The 8,739-nt window shown below is 47.8% G+C and overlaps 1 protein-coding gene across 2 annotated transcripts in view; it reads left to right on the top strand.

Annotated features, from left to right (window-relative positions):
- The first annotated feature begins 485 nt into the window (after positions 1 to 485).
- LOC138265651 (alpha-1,4-N-acetylglucosaminyltransferase-like) overlaps positions 486 to 8,739 on the top strand; it is a 494,212-nt gene continuing 485,958 nt past the window's right edge. For both annotated transcript variants that reach the window (XM_069213558.1, XM_069213559.1), the window contains exon 1: positions 486 to 761. The gene's annotated coding sequence lies outside the window, so the exon portion shown is untranslated. The remainder of the gene's footprint in view (positions 762 to 8,739) is intronic.

Genomic DNA, 8,739 nt, shown 5'->3' with positions numbered 1-8,739 from the left:
TTGAGGACCAGTCTGACTACTGGTTCAGGACAGTCTGAAGTCACTTTGTAATTTGGTTGGTGATTCCCATGTACTAGATGTTCCATAAGTCCTCTAAATGTTTGTAATCAATGCATTAGTTTTAGACACATTGATGAATGCAACAACATTTAATTTCATTTTAAAAGATTGCCTTTACGTTTAACATTCATAACTTTTGCAAAAGCATCTATTTTTGTAGTTTGATACAGCGCGAATTCGACCAAACCTTACATGAGCACCAGTTACATTACACAATATCACATTCATTTTTAGGCACTGGAAAAGTAAGCGATTTGCCTAGAATTACGTGACATCGCAAACCGAACCTGCTCCCCAGCTCAAAAAGTCAAAGTGTGTCTTTGCTGGTTAATTTCCGCACTATTTGTAACACCGGATAGAGAACCTTTTTTCCAAGCTCAGTTTAGTGTGTAGGGTACACCACGCCCTCTGAACCACATGTAACTGTTATCTTGGTACCCTTATATGGTTGCCTTTCCTCTGCAAGCGAGGCATTTGGAGAAAATATTTTTTTAGTCTCCGAACTTCGTTTGCTATTTGCGTGCTTTCTTTTGATAATCTGTCGCAACACACCAAGGCGAGGAAACCCCGCTACCGGATTTACGCTCCCCACGCAGCTGCAAAACAAGATAAAAACACAGCTAGACAGCGACCCAAAACACTTCCCGAGTAAACGGGGAAAGCGAAATACGTGAACAACTTCTCAGCAGTGCCAGTCACAGGTACTAATATTTTTTATGTAACGTTGTTTCTCCGTTTCCCTAAAAAAAATCGATCCTAGTTTTCGAGGTTTTATTGGGTGACAATTTGTTCTCGTGCAGTACTGGGGAACAATAAAGAGAAAAGAAGAGCAACTGTTTAATGTGCGAAGGAGATAGGAAACCACAGTAGTTTGTTGTTGCGTAGCTTTGAGTGTAGTTTTCACCGTGGAAGGCTAAACTGTCACGAGAACATTATTCACTTCGTATATAAATCAGTAAGAGTATTGGCAAAAATAACGTGAATGTGAATTATAAAATTCTGAGTCTGACCTTAGAAATTGATATGAATTGTTCTCGATTACGCCTTTACAGACAAGGGTTGAAGCAATGTTCTGCTGTTGTGCAGTAGAGCAAAATGTGTTACTTTGCCCCCATCTGGCATACTGGATTTATACAGAAGTGAATGAGTTGTTAAAAAGTACGTATCCCTAACGTTTACGTTATAATTACGCCAACAAAGTGTGACTTGAAAGTTCTCTCAACAACAGGTGGTGTCTCCTCTCACACGCCGATTTTAGGTGTGAAACATGATTCATGTAACATTTTTGTTATTTAAAAAGCTTTTCAGCAGTGGTCTTCAAATGTTTTCACGTACATAACAACTTTCGGGACGGATTCTGCACAATTATATATTTTTACACAATTAAGTGGGCATTTCGGAGACCGCCAGGGGTAAAGTGGCGTCCGTACCGCCAACAGGCTGGCGATACGGAGACCCGTATTATACCGCCGCGGTCACAGCGCCGGGGCCGGCAGTTTCCCGCTGTTTTAGCCCCGGCGGTGATAATCCGCCAGGGCAGCGCTGCAAGCAGCGCTGCCCTGGGGATTATGACTCCCCTACCGCTAGCCTGTTTCTAACAGGGCCCCGTGCAGCTTTTCACTGTCTGCATAGCAGACAGTGAAAAGCGCGACGGGTGCTACTGCACCCGTCGCACCGCCGCAACACCGCCGGCTCCATTAGGAGCGGGCTCCTATGTTGCGGCAGCATCCCCGCTGGGCCGGCGGGCGTAAACTAGGTTTGCGCCCGCCGGCCCAGCGGGGATGTTGTAATGGGGTCCGCGGGAGTGCAGCCGCATTGGCGGCCGCACATCGGTTACCGCTTGCCCGCCAAGCTTGTAATGACCCCCAAAATGAAGCAGAAAAATAATATGATACATTGTAGGAGGCTGGCCTGGCTTATAGTGGGCACCAATGGTACTTACACCTTGTGCCATGTCCAGTTATCCCTTATTAGTAGATTAGTAGTGTTCTAGTAGTTTAGGCTTATAGAGGTAGCTATAGCAGAGCAGCTTAGGCTGAACTAGGAGACATGCAAAGCTCCTACTATACCACTTATATCATATGGGTACTATATCATAAGAAAGACAATACTCAGTGTTACCAAAAATAAAGGTACTTCATTTTAGTGACAATGTGCCAAAAATATCTCAGAGGATATACTCCCTTAGGAGGTAAGTAAAATACACAAAATATAGACACAAACCAAAATCAGCTAAGTAAAACAGTCAGAAAGTAGTGTAAACACTGTAGAATGCAATAGGATGCAATAGGCCTAGGGGCAACACAAACCATACACTAAGAAAGTGGAATGCGAACCACGAATGGACCTCTAGGCTAGTGTATTGTGTAGAGGGTCGCTGGGAGTGTAAGAAAACACTAAGGGTATCCAAGATACCCCACCCGAGACCCTGGAAAGTAGGAGTAAAGTACTACTGTTTCCCAGAAACATACTAAAGTCGTGATAGAAGATTTTGCAAAGACCACAACAGACTGCAAAGCACTGAAGAAGGATTCCTGGACCTGAGGACCTGCAAAGGAAGGGGACCAAGTCCAAGAGTCGTGAAAGTGTCCGGGGGGGCAGGAGCCCATTAAACCCCGGATGAAGGTGCAAAATGGCTGCCTCCAGATGGAAGAAGCTGAAGATCCTGCAACAACGAAAGGTGCTAGGAACTTGTCCTTCGTGCAGAAGATGCCCCACGGAGTGCTGGAGGATGCAGAGTTGTTTCGTTGGCAAAATACTGCAAACAAGCCTTGCTAGCTGCAAGAGTCACGGTTTGAGAAAAAGGGTGCTGCCCGGGCCTAGGAAGGACCATGATGTCGCCACTTGGGAGAGGAGACAGAGGGGGCCCTCTGCAACGTAGAGAGCCCACACTCAAGAAGGTAGCACCTGCAGAAATCCTTGAACACAGGGTCAAGAAGTCTGAGCATGGCGGTCATCTCAACACTGCAAAAGAGGGTCCCACGACACCGGAGATCAACTCAGGGAGCTGAGCATCGCAGGACGGAGTGCCGGGGACCTAGGCTTGGCTGTGCATGCGGGATTTTGTGGAAATGTGCACAGAAGCCCTAGTAGTGCAGCTCACGCAGTGCACAGGATTACTGTCTGGAGAGGGGAGGCAAGGACGTACTTCCTCCAAATTTGGACAGTTGGACCACTGGACAGTCTGGGTCACTTGGGTCCACCATCTGTGTTTCAGGGGCCATGCTCGTCAGGATGAAAGGGGTCCCAGAGTACCGGTGACACTGAAGTTTTGTGCCTGCTGAAGTAGGGGGACGATTCCGTCGACCCACGGAAGATTTCTCCGTGGCTTCCAGTGCAAGATGAATGCAGGCAGCCCCCAAAGCATGCACCACCAGGAAACAGCCGAGAAAGCCAGCAGGATTAGGCGCTACAATGTTGCTGGTAGTCGTCTTGCTACTTTGTTGCAGTTTTGCAGGCGTCCTGGAGCGGTCAGCGGTCAATCCTTGGCAGAAGTCGAAGAGAGAGGTGCAGAGGAACTCTGTTGAATTCTTGCAAGTCGTTATCTGAGGAAAAGCCCACTGGAGAGACCCCATATAGCCCTCAGAGGAGGATTGGCCACCTAGTCAGGTAAGCACTTATCAGGAGGGGTCTCTGACATCACCTGCTGGCACTGGCCACTCGGAGGCCTCCAGAGTGCCCTCACACCTCTGGATCCAAGATGGCAGAGGTCTGAGACACACTGGAGGAGCTCTGGGCACCACCCCTGGGGTAGCGATGGACAGGGAAGTGGTCACTCCCCTTTCCTTTGTCCAATTTCGTGCCAGAGCAGGGACTGGCGGTTCCCTAAACCGGTGTAGACTGGCTTATGCAAGGAGGGCACCATCTGTGTCCTTCTAAGCATCTCCAGAGGCTGGGAGAGGCTACCCCTCCCCATCCTTTAACACCTATTTACAAAGAGGGAGGGTGTAACACCCTTTCTCAGAGGAAATTCTTTGTTCTGCCTTCCTGGGACTGGGCTGCCCAGACTCCAGGAGGGCAGAACCCTGTCTGTGGGGTGGCAGCAGCGGTAGCTGCAGAGAAAACCCCAGAGAGCTGGCTTGGCAGTACCCGTGGTCCATAGTGGAGCCCCGGGGATGCATGGAATTGTGTCCCCAATACCAGATTTGGCATGGGGGGACAATTCCATGATCTTAGACATGTTACATGGCCATGTTCGGAGTTACCATTGTGAAGCTACACATACGTATTGACCTATATGTAGTGAACGCGTGTAATGGTGTCCCCGCACTCACAATGTCCAGGGAAATGGCCCTGAACTATGTGGGGGCGTCTATGCAAGTGCAAGGGTGACCTCACACTTAGTAACGTTGCACCTTACCTTCAGCAAGTGAAGGTTAGACATATAGGTGACTTATAAGTTACTTAAGTGCAGTGAAAATGGCTGTGAAATAACATGTGCGTTATTTCACTCAGGCTGCAGTGGCAGCCCTGTGTAAAGATTTGTCTGAGCTCCCTATGGGTGTCAAAAGAAATGCTGCAGCCCATAGGTATCTCCTGGAACCCCAATAACCTGGGTAGCTAGGTACCATATACTAGGGAATTATAAGGGTGTTCCAGTGTGCCAATTAAAATTGGTAAAAGTGGTCACTAGCCTATAGTGACAAATTTAAAGGCAGAGAGAGCATAAGCACTGAGGTTCTGGTTAGCAGAGCCTCAGTGACACAGTTAGTCACTACACAGCTGTACACATTCGGGGCACAACTATGAGTACTGGGGTCCTGGCTAGCAGGATCCCAGTGAGACCATCAAAAACACACTGACATACATGTAAAAATGGGGGTAACATGCCAGGCAAGATGGTACTTTCCTACACAACCCCCCCCCCCCAAATGAGGGACAATAAGGCTAACCTTGCCCAGATGAGTCTTCGTTGTCTAAGTGGAAATATCTGGAGAGTCCATATGCATTGGAGGGGGTACTCCCAGGTCTATGTTCCACTGTATAGTCCATTCCCTGTAGGGAGATGGACCACCTCAACAATTTAGGGTTTTCACCTTTCATTTGTTTAAGCCATATTAGAGGTTTGTGGTCTGTCTGAACAATAAAGTGAGTACCCAAGAGGTATGGTCTCAACTTTTTCAGGGCCCAGACCACAGCAAAGGCCTCCCTCTCTATGGCAGACCAATGCTTTTCTCTAGGGGTCAACCTCCTGCTGATAAAAGCAACAGGTTGACCCTGGCCCTCAATGTTAAGCTGTATAGAACTGTCCCTACCCCTAATTCAGAAGCATCAGTTTGAACTATGAATTTCTTGGAGTAACAAGGGCTCTTTAGGACAGGTGCAGAGCACATATCCTGTTTGAGCTCATTAAACGCCTTTTGACAGCTAGCTATCAATAATACCTTTTAAGGCATCTTTTTGGATGTGAGGTCATTAGGAGGGGCAGCTATAGTGCCATAATTCCTAGTAAACCTCATATAGTACCCTGTGAGGCCTAGGAAGGCTCTCGCTTTGGTTTGAGTTGTAGGGGGAGTCCATTCCACAATGGTTTGGATCTTCCCCTGCAGTGGTTCAATCTGTTCCCCACCTGCCAGGTGGCCCAGATATACCACTTTCCCCTGCCCTATCTGGAACTTTGATGCCCTTGATAGTGAGGCCTGCCTTTTGCAGGGCCTCCAAAACCTTTCACAGATGGACCATGTGATCATCCCAGATGGAGCTAAAGACAGCTATATCATCTAGATATGCTGCACTAAAGGCTTCCAGTCCTTCGAAGACTGGATTCACCAACCTCTGACAAGTGGCAGGTGCATTTTTCAATCCAAAGGGCATAACAGTGAACTGATAGTGCCCTCCAATGGTTGAAAATGCTGATTTAGGTTTAGCATCCTCTGACAACTTAATCTGCCAATACCCTGCAGTTAAGACAAAAGTGCTTAGATACTTGGCAGAAGCCACTGTATCTGTCAGCTCATCTGCCCTGGGTATAGGGTGAGCATCAGTTTTAGTTACTTGATTGAGACCCCTATAGTCCACACAAAACATCATTTCTTTTTTACCATCTTTACTATGAGATTTGGGGACAAGCGCCACTGGGCTGGCCCAGGAACTTTCAGAAGGTTCAATTACTTCCAGATCCAACATTTTCTGTACTTCTTATTTAATGCAGTCTCTGGCATGGTCAGGCTGCCTGTAAATCTTACTTTTGACAGGTAAACTGCCTCCAGTGTCGATTGTGTGCTCACACCAGGTAGTTGTACCTGGGACCAGTAAGAAGTGGTTAGAGATTACTGATAAAGATTTATGCAGTTGTCCTTCTGCTCAGCAGTAAGGCAATCTGCAAGTACAACTCCCTCCACTAAGCCACCCGCTTCAGTGGTGGAAAAGAGGTCAGGGAGAGGGTCACTCTCTTCCTTCTGCCCCTCATCAGTGGCCATGAGCAGGGTTAAGTCAGCCCTGTCATAATAAGGTTTCAGGCGATTGACATGAAACACCCTAAGGGGGCTTCTGGCAGTGTCCAGGTCTACCAAATAGGAGACCTCTCCTTTTTTTCTCCACAATGAGATGGGGCCCACTCCATTTGTCCTAGAGTGCTCTTGGGATCACAGGCTCCAATACCCACACCTTCTGTCCTGGGTGGTACTGAGTCAGGACAGCCTTCTGGTCATGCCATTGCTTTTGGAGCTCTTGGCTGGCCTGAAGGTTTTTACTGGCCTTTTTCATGTACTCAGCCATTCTTGATCTGAGGCCAAGTACATAATCTACAATGTCCTGTTTGGGAGGTTTTAAAGGTTGTTCCCAACCCTCCTTCACGAGAGCAAGGGGACCTCTTACAGGGTGTCCAAAGAGGAGTTCAAAGGGGCTGAAGCCCACTCCTTTCTGTGGTACTTCCCTATAAGCAAAAAGGAGGCATGACACAGGATATCCCATTCCTCCTGAGTTTTTCAGGGAGTCCCATGATCATGCCTTTGAGAGTTTTATTAAACCTCTCAACCAGTCCATTTGTCTGTGGATGATAAGGAGTAGTGAACTTGTAAGTTACACCACACTCCTTCCACATAGCTTTGAGATATGCAGACATGAAGTTACTACCTCTGTCTGATACCGCTTCCTTAGGGAAACCCACTCTGGAAAATATTCACAGGAGGGCTTTTGCCACTGCAGGAGCTGTAGTGATCCTTAACGGTATAGCTTCAGGATACCTAGGGGCATGGTTTACTACCATAAGGATAAATCTATTTCCTGAAGCTGTTGGAGGGTCAAGGGGGCCAACAATGTCAACCCCTACCGTCTCAAAGGGCACCCCTACCACTGGGAGTGGAAGTAGGGGGCCTTAGGTGTGCCACCAGTCTTGCCACTGGCTTGGCATGTCACACAGGAGCGACAAACCTCCTTTGTGTCCTCTGGCATATGAGGCCAGTGAAACAATGGAACAAGTCTGTCCCAAGTTTTACTCTGGCCTAAATGCCCAGCCAAAGGAGTATCATGAGCCAAAGTCAGAAGTAATTCCATATACTGCAAAGGGATGACAAGTCTCCTGGAAGCTCCAGATTTAGGTTCCCTTGACTCAGTATAGAGCAGGTCGTCTTCCCTATAGACTTTATGGCTATCCGTGATATCCCCAGTCTGGTTTTTAACAGCTTGCTGTCTTAAACCCTCTAGTGTGGGACAGGTCTGCTATGCCACACTCAGCTGTTCCCTAGCAGCCCCCCCCTGCACCCAAAAGCTCAGCAGTGTCTGCTACCAGCTCATCTGGTGCAGGTTCTGCACAGGGAGAGGATTCCTCTTCCTTAAAAGGGGAATCTTCTGGAGAGGGAGGGATAGTGGGCAAGGATTTACCCCTTCTACCCCTAGCTTTCGGGAGCACTGGGTCCATTATTTCAGGATCCAAGTTTCCCTGTCCTACTTGCATCTGGGCATGAGCCCTTGTGAGAGCAAAGACATGCCCTGGAATGCCCAGCATTGCTGCATCAGCCTCCAACTCTACTTCAGCCCAAGCTGATGTCTCCAAGTCATTGCCTAGTAAGCAGTCTACAGGTAAATCAGTTGCTACCACAACTTTCTTTGGACCAGTAAACCCTCCCCAGTTGAGACTCACAACAGTCATGGGGTGGCTAAGAGTGTTATGAGCATCAGTCACTTGGTAATGCTGACCAAGTAGGTGTTGTTCAGGGGCAACCAGTTTCTCAATCATCATAGTGACACTGGCTCCTGTATCCCTGTAAGCCTCAACCTCAACACCATTTATTAGGGTCAGTTGCTTGTACTTACCCATATTAAGGGGACAAGCAACCAAGGTGGCAAAATCAATACCACCATCAGAGACTAAAACAGCCTCTGTGGTCTCCCCAACAAGACCAACCCCAACTACATTACCAATAGTGAGCCCAGCTACACCCTTTGATTGGCTATTTGTAGTGTTCTTCCCACCACCACTGCTATTACTAGGGGCACTAGAGGATGCAGTTGGGGTTGTGGTAGTGGGAGTCTTGGTGTTTTTCTTTGGACAAGTGGAATCACTTGCCCAAATGGCCTTTACTTTTACATAAATAACACCATGGCTTCTTTTGATTGTTTGAAGAGGATTTGGACCCACCTCCCCCAGAGGATTTTCGTGGGCCTGATGAAGACTCAGAATTCTTTTTATCATTGTCCCCACCCTTGTCAGAAGACTTACCATCCTTCTTCTTGCCATCC

This window comes from Pleurodeles waltl, chromosome 11 (genome assembly GCF_031143425.1).
Source record: "Pleurodeles waltl isolate 20211129_DDA chromosome 11, aPleWal1.hap1.20221129, whole genome shotgun sequence".
NCBI lineage: Eukaryota > Metazoa > Chordata > Amphibia > Caudata > Salamandridae > Pleurodeles > Pleurodeles waltl.
Note: the sequence above shows the minus strand (reverse complement) of the source record. Positions and strands in the feature narration are given on the sequence as shown.